Genomic DNA, 12,601 nt, shown 5'->3' on the forward strand with positions numbered 1-12,601 from the left:
TGGTCTACAGCATTTAACAGCCAGCAAATGGATCTGACGTTTCACTACAGTTCTGACAGCAACACTCCAAGTTCAATGCCTGGTCTCCTTCTCCTTTGGCACAGATCTCCAGTTTAACAAAGGTCACAAAACCCATCATGCTTGCCCAGTGCTCCAAGAGCAGAGTCCATGTCCTTTGTTACCAGCTAGATCAAAGCTCCTCCACTTGCTGTCACAATTTAACACTTGGTTAGAAACACAGAGCACTGGAGTGAAAGCAAACATAAGGGAGACCCTGAGAAGTTACCCTGGTGTGGCCAAGGGTCCCTGAGGCTTCACACAATACCAGCCACTAGGAATGCATCCAAGAGAATAAAGACATGAGGTTCTAAAAGTGGAGTATGTTTTATCAAACACATTTCAGGATATAGTGGAAGAGGTGCTACATACCACACCCTGCCATTCTATTTAATCGCACTGAGATAGTAACTGTCACTTTTCCAACAGTGAACTGTTTGTGAATTGGTGAGAGTTACTAACATGAAAATGACCCCAAACAGTACAAGTTTTTTGTCTTGGTTTGTTTTTTCTTTAAGTAACTTCATAAGCATAATTAAGGTTGGGAATCCCACACATTACAAGAAAGTGGTAGCTATTCTCCCAGCAAATTCCCAATTTCCCAGTCAATACACAGGCCTAATGATAAAGCTAGGACGGTCCATGACCTAAAATGAAATGAGCAAGAAAGCTGTTGCTTAAAGAAACAAATCTACTCAAGGAAGTAATGATGGCTTCATTTGCATGAAAGCAAATAGGATGGCTTAATTTGGTGTAATATGTAGCATTTTCCAGAACAGAAAGTGGGATTTTGGGAAACCTTTTACTCTCAAAGGAAGAAAAAGTTGCTCATTTGTACACACTACTGAAATTTACTGGTCAAATAACTTCCAAAGACAGCTTTCCCTCCAAATACTGCATTCAAGTACTGGATCCAGAGAAAAACCCAGGGCTTTTAAAACTGAAATCTCTCAGGGGAATAAACAGAAGGTGGTAAGCATGAATAACACGTGGGTATAATAAATATACTTTACATTCCGAGACTAAACTGCAATATTAGCAAAACCTCAGTCAAATAGAGTATCTATGTAAAAGAACATAAAAAGTTGCTGCTCAAATACAATGTCTACATGGTAAGAAAGGTTTCCAGGGGAAAAAAAACACCCTAGGCCAGGTCTCTTCTGACCAACAAATTTGAAAGACACAGCAGACTCATGTCAAGAGAATCTTGAAAATAAACTCTCCCAGCTGCCCACTGCATTAGAAAGTCAAAGGGGGAATAAATCACTTTGGAATGGGTAGCATGAGAAAATTGCCAAAAATACAGTAAAGTTTGTAAAGTATGCAATTTGTTTATTTGAATTATGTTGAGCATCAGTATTTTGGGAGATACTGGGCAAAACTGAAATGTAACACTACGATTACAGACTGGGTTAAAACTTGGCTGAAGTTAGAGGTGGGAATATTATACTTTATGAACAAGAATCCATCATGCTTGTGTTTGGATACAGAGAGAAGAAACATCCTTGGTTTCTCAACTTCAGCACAAATCACCACACAAACCAAAGCATGTCCAAAAATGAACAGTTATGTGAATTATGGGGGAGAAGACATGGCCTTTCAGAGGGTAATGCTTTAAAGGAGAGAGAGAAATATTAAAATATACTGAAAAAAAAAAAACAAGAGTGAAGGAACAGGTTATCAAGGACACACGGACAAGAAGAAACTGAAAATAGCATTGAGAGAGAGGAAACATATACATGCAAATAAGCCTGCTTGTGGTCTAAGCGTTTGGAAAAAAACCCCACTTGCTCACTAAATAAAGGTGATGCTTCCTTACCATGTGGTTCCTGCTATCCCTAAGGAAAACGATAAATTTTCAAAAGAAAAAAAAAATCGCCAAAAAACTATTTGGCTCTTCAACCATATGTTCTATACTCTCATTTCTTCTCCTACATCAAAAGAACTACAGGTCCCACATTTCTGTTGGACAGCTGTTGAAGTAATGCAGGTAATCTGCCCAACAGTCACTGAAACACAAAAATGCAACAATTTAAAGGAACAGCAACCTATATATTCACTTAAACCACTGCTCCCAGAAGTCAAGCATGTGAAGAAACATCCATCTCTCAGCAGAAATAATAATAGGCAAAAGCAGAAAAAAGCAAATCTATCTCACCTTATGCTCCATAACTCCTTTTCCACCTCCTATCAGAATAAGATTCACTACTCCATGGAGAGCACTGTTCATTCTTTTGTCTCGTCAAGTAATGTGAAATTCAAAGAGCATAATGAATACTAGCAAGAAGCAGATATCAAATTTTAAAAAAAAGTCCACAAGAACAATTAGCATCACACTGCTCTTGACTTGGCTTCCCCCATCCTTTCCTATGCTGTTCAGCATCTATATCCCTACAGAACTATCCCTTATTTCTTTGTTTCTTCTGTATTTCCAAATTTGTTATTCTCCTTTAACCTAAAATATGCTCCAAATTCAAAACACCTTTTTCTTCTCATTTTCTTATTTCAACTTGCATATGCTCTTACATCAAGTGTTTATCCCACCTTAGGCTTAGCTCTCCAGCTGCTGCTGGTTTTCTTGCTTTTCTAATGAGGACATAAAAGAATTAGTCAGAACCCCATCTACTCACAGTAGACCTACTTACTAATCACAGCTGCATTCTTCAGTAACCCCTCAACCCGTGCTTGCAGCTTACCACCTCCTCCGCATGTTTCCTGCAGCAGCTGTACATCCTGATACTCATCCACTCCCCTAAACAGGTTAGAAAGGCACTGCACGAAGAGACATGAGAACAATCTGAAGCAGCCTGTATGGAGCTCTTTGCAAAGGATAAAGAAGTCAAACAGGAGAATCAATGAACAGGAGACATGAATCAGGTAGCATTAGATCCCTTTCTGAGCCACTACAGCAATTGTCTGTGCTACTGACATGAGGCCTGGAGTGCAAGTAAGAAGCACTGGCTCTGCTCATCAGGAGGACAGGACAGGGAATCGAACAGCCAGGCGGGACACTGTGGTGCAGGAGCCAGGTTCCTCCAGAAGCAGAGCTGCAGGAAGGGCTTGCACATGCCAGTGCTCTGACATACAGACCTACAGTTCTAGCCACAAGCGGATGCAAAGACAATTCACCATGCTGGGAGAACTGCAGCTTGTTCCTTACCACACCAGTAACCCCTGAAGTTACTCTGTTACAGCATTTTGCACAAAGGGCCCAGCTCCTCCCATCAAGATACCTCTGCTAAACCCTGATAACTCATGACTATGAACAAATACAGACAGGGACAAAGCCTGTGCTCATCACAGGTTCAAATAAGAACCCAGTTATCATCTGATACTCATTTCCAATTGGAGCTACAATTTCTTTCAGGAGGTAAAATCTGAGGAGTCAGACTTCTGCAAAAACACCTGTATCACAAGTGTTTTGGGTTTTTTTTAAACTAAAGATTTGAATAAAGAATTGGTCTAAACAAAGGATAATGGGAACAAAATCTAAACAGAAGCTGGAGATGAGATGAAAAAAGGAAATAAGCAAGAGACTAGCATGGTAGCAGCAGGAAGAAGCAAAGATACTGAAGAGAAAAAACAAGGATAATGATGAAAGAAACCCTGCCAAACTTGAAATTGTAGCACTGCTGGTTAGACACTGTTCTGGCACATCAGGATTACCTAACGTATGGTAACAAGGCACTGTCACACTCCAGGACATGCTTGTGCAACCCCTGTGAGATAAACAAGCACTTCACATCCATTTCACCAGTGACTGTGTAGTCAGGCTTGTATTCAGTGTGAAAACTTTGTTTCCCACTTAATTGTTCTTAGGCTCAGATATTTCATATCACACTTTTTTTTTCTATTATGAATATTCTTTTAAATTATGAATAATTCACTTCCCCCAGTATAACCTGTTTACAAGCCTCACCAGACATCTTAAATCCATCATTCAGTATGTCAGCTGGAATCCAACGTTTTCAACCATTTCACTGGGAATTCAGTGTCTACACAGCAGTTTGCCAGGAGCAGAAAAAACACAGCCACATTGCTATTAAGAGCATGCCTGATTTAAGTAAGCGAAAATTACCTGCCCTTCACATCCTGCAAACATGTTTTCTGTACAAATGCATACACAGCATGCTCTAAAGCTGAAACCTTGAAATTCTGATTCTAATACTCAGTAAAAATAACCTAGACATCATCCAAAATCAGGACCACCCCTTCTTCCAGACAAGGTGCCCTCATTATAACAAACGACAAGAATGGAAAAATAAAGTTTTATTTAAAAGAAATCAAAGCTATCAATTAAAACCAAACAAGTAAACAAATAAAAACCATCACTGAAAACAGTACAATTAAGAAGCTTTAGAGTAAATCTTGTCAAATTTACTGGTAAGTTCTTTGGCTTGGCAGTCATATTGGAAATTTTGTTTTACCATTACCCAAACACAATTTGCTTTAATTGTCTTTGTGAATAAAATGAAGCAGATAATACTACGTAGAAGTAGCAGAAAGTATGTAAAAAACCAACATACATTAGTGAGTTAGTGGATTTTGGACCCACAGAACAACTTGAGGCTGGATGCTTGCAAAACTAGAGCTACCTATGGGTCAAAGGCAAGGATGAGTTGATGGAGAAATCCACAGAGGATCTTTAACACCTCAGCACATCTGTTCCAGAGAGTTCCTGGACTGCACTTTGTTGCAAGCTGAGTGGATACTCACAGAGTGGGACCAGGTAAAGTAGAATTACACATGCTTGCCTTTTTCACAGGTATCTGCTTAGGGTATTGTCCAAGATTCACTAAAAATCACTGACTTTGATTACTTTTATATAAACCTTGTAACAATTCCATGATGGAAAGTATAAAGTCCCAGTGTCGTTGCTTATCCGGGTCTGTAAACATGTGACCACTTCTCTTATTGACATCACAAGCAAATGTCACAAGAAAATAGGAACCTGCAATAATCACAATTAGTAATTGAAGGCTTCTAGTCTCTGAAGCACACAGAATACAGATTCATATGCAAATTTTGACACAGGCCCATGTGGATAGACTCTCAGACCTTAACTGGGCATCACAGAGTCCCAGAGGGCCATAAGTATACAACACCTAAAAAAATAAAGAGTCTGCATCATTCAACCCATTCAATGCTTTAATATTACAGCTAAGTTGCAAGAAAACAAGCTGTTTCTTCGTTTTTCCAACACAACAAAAACTTACCACTAAGAAAGCTATCAACAACTGTTATGCCTCAAACAGCCCTTCATCATAACCCTAACTTCTTTCACTGCACATTTCCATGCCAGCACTTACTTGCTTCCTCAACCTGCTGCTCACCCCGTCTGGCACAGGAGTCTTCTCTTGTGTGGTAAATACAGGCGTGAAGCTGGGTGCTGACAGTGATGATGCCCTGGAACCAGCAGTGATAGCAAACCTGACAGACAGCAAGGCTCCCGAAGGAGGGTGTGAGCCTGCACGACTCCCTGCTTTTCCAAACCAGTAGCTCCTCTACTAAAATGCGCCTCTTTCCACTTGAAAAAAATCTCATCTCACTCGTAACTTTTAAGAATTTATAATCTTATTTTTGTCTCTTCCTATTTATAGGCCCTTCAGGTCACAGACTTTCCCTTCGTTTCTTGTTTTATAACATGCCAAGATAACAAGCATCACTCAGCTGCGAGAGATGCTTCACAGGAACAAGCGCTAACACACAGAAAAAACACTACAAATAGCATCACCTCAGTTATTTTCTAGAAAAGGAGACACCACTTAGGACTTGTTTCATGAAGTCTCCTACATGACAAAACAAGTCAAGGGAGCACGTACGAAGATCTTCTTTCTGCATGGGATGTGTCAGTCCATCCTCACCCGCCCGCCTAGAGATCACCAGCGTTATTCGGCGGAACAGGTTTCTTACAGACCTGGCACCCAACACAGCCGGGCTGGCGGTACCTCCCTGCTGGGCGAGGCTCCGGGTCAGCCCCGCACGGCGGCGGGCGGTGACCGCCCGCGGGCTCGGGGCGGCTCTCGGACCCGGCACAGGGGCAGGGGAGGCAGGGGAGGGCAGGGCAGGGCCGCTGCGACACGTACCTTCCCCGCTGGCAGGCTCCCCGGCTCCCGGCACGGCGGCGGCCGGCGTCGTCTCCGCCGACAGCGGGCGGAAGCAGCCGGCGAGGAGGGGCGGGGGCGGCCGGGCCGCTCCTTCCGCCGGGGCCGCGGGGCGCGCTGAGGGCGGACCCCCGTGAGGGAGGGGACCGCCCTTCCTACCCAGCCCTTCCTCCCCGGCCCTTCCTACCGAGCGCTGCCCATCGGGCGTCAGGAGCCCGCCGTCCGCTTGGGAATGGCGGGAGGGGGAGGGGAGATCATCCCGGGACGGGCGTCTTGGGGTTTCCGTCTGCCTGTCATTTCTCTTTTTCTAACCTCACGGTTTCTTTGGGAGTTCTGGCAAAGGAAAAAAGGAGTAGGTAGTTTTGAAAGAGCAAAATGAGCTGGTTGCCTTAAAAATGGCAGAGAACAGGGTAGCGAAGTGCAGGCTTATCCTTCCACATATTTAAAGGCTAGAACTGTAGAATCACCAAGGTTGAATCATCCGGTCCAGCCACCAGCGCTGCAACCCGAAAACCACTAAACCACATCGACCCGGCGCCAGATCCAGACACCTCCTAAACACCTCCAATGATCATGACTCCACCACTTCCTTGGGCAGCCTTTTCCAATGCCTGACCATTCTAACAGTGAAATTTTTTTTCTAGTATCTAATCTGAATCTCCAAAGTCTGTTTAAGGCCATTTCCTCTGGTGCTCTCGCTGTAAGCATGGTAGAAGAGACCACTCCCCTCCTCACTACCATCTCCTGTCAGGTGGTTTTGGAGAGCAAAGTGGTCCCCTGTGAGCCTTCTGGAGACTAAACAAGCCCAGTTCCCTCATTTTCCTCGTAAAGCATACCTCATAATGTTTTCAGAACCTTTCAGGAGCCTTGTTGCTCCTCGCTGAAAACGCTCCAGAATGTCAATGACCTTTCTAAACTGAGGGGCCCAAAACTGAGCACGCTGCTGGAGGTGCAGCCTCACCCAGGGTCTAGTCCTGCTGGCAACATTATTCTTGATATGGGCTAAGACGCCATTGGCCTTCTTGGCCACCTGAGCATGTTCCTGGCTCATCAGGAACTGGGATGTCATACAGAACCCCTGAGGATGTTTCCCTCAACTGCACCTGAATGAGGAAACTGGACCAAGAGCACCTGGACTGTAGCAACACACTAAAGCACACACATTCCTCCCCCCTCTAAAAAATAAAAATTTAAAAAAAAAAAAAGTTTTGAGGATCAACTTGCAAAAGAACGCCATGCAGCTAGCAACAGAAAAGGAGGATATAGTCCTAAGATGTGCCAGGGGAAGTTTTGGTTGGACATTAGGAAGAAATTCTTCACAGAAGGCATGATTAGACCTTGGAATGGGCTGCCCAGGGAGGTGATGGAACCACCATCCCTGGAGGTGTTTAAGAAAAGGCTGGACATAGCACTCTGTGCCATAGCCTAGTTGACATGCTGCTGTTAGGTCGTAGGTTGAACTCAATGATCTCAGAGGTCTTTTCCAACCTATCTGATTCCGTGATTCTGTGAAGATAAGAAAAGTAACAATAATTTTTTTCCCTAAGCACCAGGAACCTGACAGAGTCTGCATGCCTGTTGGGTAAGGTGTGAAAGGAACTCAGGGAAGATTAAATGCATAAACTAAACCCCAGCCTTATCAGAGAGAAGCTCAGGGAGGTTTTCATGCTTAAAATGCTGCTTTTTGGGTGGAAGTGTTGGAAGAGATGTTTCCAGTTGAAGCCAGAGTAGCAGGCAAAAAGAAATAAATTGAATAGTAGGAAACTGGCAAGATTGGATAGTGTTTATTCAGGAGTTACACATCCTAACATCCAACCTAAACCTCCTATGTCGCAGCTTCCTGCCATTCCCTCAAGTTCTGTCACAGGTCACAAGAGAAAGAAAGATTGGTGCCTGCCCCTTGGCTTCCCCTCATGATGGTGTTGAAGACTGAAATTAGGTCTCCCCTCAGTCTCGTCTCCAGTCTGAACAAGCCCAGTGACCTCAGTTGCTCTCATACGACTTTCCCTCTAGAACTTCACCATATTTGTAGCTCTCCTTTGGGTACTTCCCAATACCTTTATATCTTTTTTATATTGTGGTATCCAAAACTGCACACGGGACTTAAGATGAGGCCATACCAGTGCAGAGCAGCACGGGACAATCACCTCCCTTGACCAGCTGGTGATACTTGTGGTGCAGTAGGCATGGTTGGCCCTCCTGGTTTGGGCAAGAATTTTCATTAAAGGTTTTTAGAAGATTCAGCAGTCATGTTTTATTGAGCCACTCAAGATTTGAGCCCCTCAGGATTTCACTCAAACAGCAATTTGTTTTAGTTGTTAATCAGTACCTATAACTAGACAGTTCTGTTTAAGCAGTTGCATTGTGAATGTTGCATGCTTAGCTAATCTGTTGTTTTAAGGAAAAGCGAAGAAAATCTCAAGATGAATGAGCTGTCTGGATGACAGCCGCCAGGAGTGAAGTCAGCAGAACTGAGCAGTAACTGAGGGAAAGGTAAGTCCAGCAGTATGAGATCATGACCATCAACTCATTGACCACCTACTCTAAACAGACCTCCAGCTCAGATGGAGGAAAGAACTGAGCATGTGGACTAATCATCATGAGAAACGAGAGATATAACTAGCATATAGGGAATTTGAGCGCTACTTAATGAAAAAAAATTGTGTAATGCTGACAGCATTGTTGGCTAAAACATATAAACAGTGTAAAGTTTTGATGACTGGGGAGCCAGCCTTTTGTGTCTTAGCACTAAGCTCCCTCCTTTGCTCAAACTTGAAACAGAAATTGGAATACTTCACCTCAGTGTATGAATTGGTGGTGTGCACTGGTGACCAAGCTCAATGAGATGAAGATTACAACCTTCGGATGGGTGGATACTTGGTAGAAGGATAGAGTAGAAAAAAGTTAGGAATTGATTATCATCTTTTACAATGGACTGTGTAACAGGTAGGACTTAAAAGGAGTTTGTCTGAAGGTCAGCACTGTTCAACATAGGCATAAATAGTCTGGAAAAAGGGGCAGACAGTGGACTAGTAAAATCTGTTGTTCACACTGAGTTATTTAAATTTAAGAAAAATTGTCAGGTTGCAGAAGGACCTCTTGATTCCTACTGAGCATAAAGTGATGGACATGTTGACATGTGAGATAAACTGAGTATTTAGATGGAATGTAAAGCCTTGTGCTTCCAAAATCAGGTAATATTTAGTAGCCATTGGGAAGTGAATGGCATGATTCTTATTCTGTGTGATGGTGATGTACTCTCTGCTTGGATGGGGACTGCAGTTCCTGTCTTTCAGAAAGGGTACATTAAACCAACAAAAGATATAGAAAATGTGACAAAATTTTTACAGATCTGTAATTCCTCCACTTAGTAAAATAAAATAGAAAGTAAAATGGAAGTTGGAAGACAAGCTAATGAGGAAAGTAGCTTGGGGAAATAGTGACAATGGTTTGTGAAACCAAGTTGAATGGACAGTGGTTCGTCATTGTAATTTCTAATGCAAAGCTTTGGAAAACAAATTAAGCTAGTAGGCAGCAGTTTCAAAACAAAAAGTATTTTAAGTAGTCTAAACTTCATTGGAAATGTAATAGATTCCTAAAATTTCACAGGAATTTGCAAAAAGATAAGGCTGATTTATGGAAAGAAAATCTATCAGGGACTGTTAAACATGAGAATGCTGCATAAAGGCTCAGGTAGCCGTGGGAGCTGTTACTCTGCCAGAGCTTGTACCAGGAAAGTAGCCCAATGTGCTTGCCCTTTCCTTGGTACAACTGTCGGAGGCTGTCAAAGACAGAATGGACTTTTGACCTGATATGATACAGTTTTCATACTCCTATTTGCAGCTAACACTGCTTTTTTTCTGAGATTCACATCAAATCCTTCAGGTAATTTCTTACTCCAGAACTCAACTTGTATAATGTGCGCTCAATATATAAAAGAGCCACCTAGGTGCTTGATGTACTGTTGATCAGAGTACATTTTATTAAACTGTTTATAAAGTTGGTTTGTCAGCGGCAGGTTCGCTCATGTGTGATATTAAAATAACGAATGCATGTATTTTATTTGAAACGACCTGGAGTTGGTAAGTTACTATAGTGAAGTTACATAAAGCTCTTTCACTTTGTGGGAGACACACTTTGCCCTGGTCTGTGGGCAGAGGGAAAATTGAAGTAGGAAAATGTCATTATTCCACATCTCCTTGGAAAAAAATGAACTTGATATTGTGTTTTTTGATTGTCTCATTGTGCCCTATTGTGTGAGTATATGCAGGCCTTGTGACTTTGAGTAATGTTTCTACCATAAATGGCAGCAATAACCTTTTAGTAGGTATTTATGTATTATTAGACTAAAAAGACAACTGCAAGGTTTTGGAATCAGAAGTTGGTTGGAGGCTGTGTATTTCATGTATCATATATATAGTATTGCTCTTGTGCTTCTTTTTTTCAATATAAAATGCCACAGTACAGCAAACACAAAACTTTGAGCATGTGAATGATTAACACAGAGCAATGGTCCCAGAGTTTCTGGACGAGTATAGGCTTGCTTAAACAAACAGCATCCTGGAAAACAGTGATCTTGAAGTGGCTCATGTGCAGAAAAAATTTTCTAGATCAGGGTGGATTACAAAAAATACATTTAAAGGCTCGGTTTGTTCAGGCATGGGGAAAAATAAAATTTATGTTATGAAAGCTTGGGGTAGTGCTTTATAAGGTCATATTTTCAGGAGTATTTGGCGTTACTTCCCTGGTTATGTGTTTACTGCTACATGAAGCAGGACCAGTGAGTGTCCTTCAGTGCTTGAACCACTGGTTGTTCAGGTTGGTCAAGTATTGCCCTGTTCTGGGGCTGTGAACACTCTGATGAGCAGTCCTGGGTGCATGCCAGGTGCATTCTGGACCTGCACCAGAAGTCGTGCTCAGTAGTCAGGATGAAAAAACCTCCACCAAACATGATGTTCTCCACTTCATGCAGTCTTCCAGTGCTGTCCTAGAAGCCTTTGCACTGTCACCCAGCCCATACCATCACACTGCATTCAGCCCACATTTTGTGAAATGTAGAGGTCACCCTGGAGTCTTCCAGTGCAGTCTTTGTATTTTTCTCAGGCACTTATGAATGAAAAAACCCCTACACAATGTAACAGTTTTGTCTAATGGCCACGGTGGTACCACCCAGCTCCAAAAGGAGAACTGAGCCAAGTACTAACAAGTGTGGATGTGGCCAGGCTGCGCCCCTTTGCTGGATAAGGGTCTCTGCTGCTACTTCATTTAACAGCAGAGGCATGGCATCTGACAAGGCCCAAGTAGGAACATTTTATATAGCCAGGTACCCGGAAGGCCTTGAGGAATATTGGTGCTGAAACATATAAGCCTGGAATATTTATGCTGGCATCAAATGAGAGACACAATGGCATTCAAGCAGATTTGAGAAGTTAGTTGGTAGTATCTCTAAGCACCAAATAAATCTGCAGGAGATAGGTTCTTCTGGCCAGAGCCCTGGAGGCCATCTGCTGCAGACTTGTAGTAATATAAATAACACAATAATTGCTATGACCTATATACTTAAGGCTATTTCATAGTTCAGTTTAAAATGCTTAATCCAAAGAAAGCACAATTAATGTCCAATCAAAATAGAAAATGCCCTTTACATGTCAACAGTTACAGGATAGAAAATCCTGTTGAAGAACAGATGGAAGTGTCTTTGTTAGTGTTGCCCCAGAGATGAGTGGAAATTAGTTTTAAGGCAGCAGAGACAGAAAAAAAGTGCATGTATGTGGAAAGTACATACAAAACATGCAGAATTCACTGAAACTGCATAAGCACACGAAGAAAAGTTGGTGGTAAAACTTCCTGAAGAAACATTTGGTTCTTGAAAGTACCCACTAGTGTAAAATGTGGTTGTAGCTAGCTGTTAATGCAGCTGTGTGTACTGGAACAGCTTGCACAGCAACTGCCTCATATTTAATAGCTGCAAACTGTAAATGAAATAAAACATTGAATTTCAAGAAAACAAATTCCATTTATAAGGACATTTGAGAACTAGTTGAATAATTTGTGGTTTCTTTTTTCTCTTGCCTTCCCCTGTTGCTATCTAAAACTGACCATGAGAACTGTTAGTCGTGAATCATAGCTGTGTTTGGGTAAGAATCTTCATCAGAGATTTTTCTGGTGTTTCAGAGAGTGCAGGCAGAAAAAAAAGCAACATTAGCTCAGGTACAGAACTTAGTCTCTTGTAAAAAGTCAGTTCTAGCCCTATCTTTTACCTCAGCAACATGGGTCACATTTTTGCTTAGCTTTTGCAGAATGTTGAATTTTATTCTGAACTGTTATTTATGATTACTGGTATGTAGTCTCCCTTTAAGCAATCATGGGCCCATATGCAAAGTTAAAGGGCCACAATGAAATACAAACCACTAGAAAGTGGTGAGCTTTCCAAACACTTT

At 42.1% G+C, this 12,601-nt stretch overlaps 1 protein-coding gene across 1 annotated transcript in view; it reads right to left on the minus strand.

The window, feature by feature from the left end:
- The window catches only part of LDAH (lipid droplet associated hydrolase), a 110,179-nt gene extending 103,914 nt beyond the window's left edge, over positions 1 to 6,265 (minus strand). The window contains exon 1 of the mRNA XM_066179998.1: positions 6,144 to 6,265. The gene's annotated coding sequence lies outside the window, so the exon portion shown is untranslated. The remainder of the gene's footprint in view (positions 1 to 6,143) is intronic.
- Between the last annotated feature and the right edge of the window lie 6,336 nt (positions 6,266 to 12,601).

Source organism: Chamaea fasciata, unplaced genomic scaffold (assembly GCF_029207755.1).
Source record: "Chamaea fasciata isolate MVZ Bird 193981 ecotype frontalis unplaced genomic scaffold, bChaFas1.0.hap1 SCAF_3, whole genome shotgun sequence".
NCBI lineage: Eukaryota > Metazoa > Chordata > Aves > Passeriformes > Sylviidae > Chamaea > Chamaea fasciata.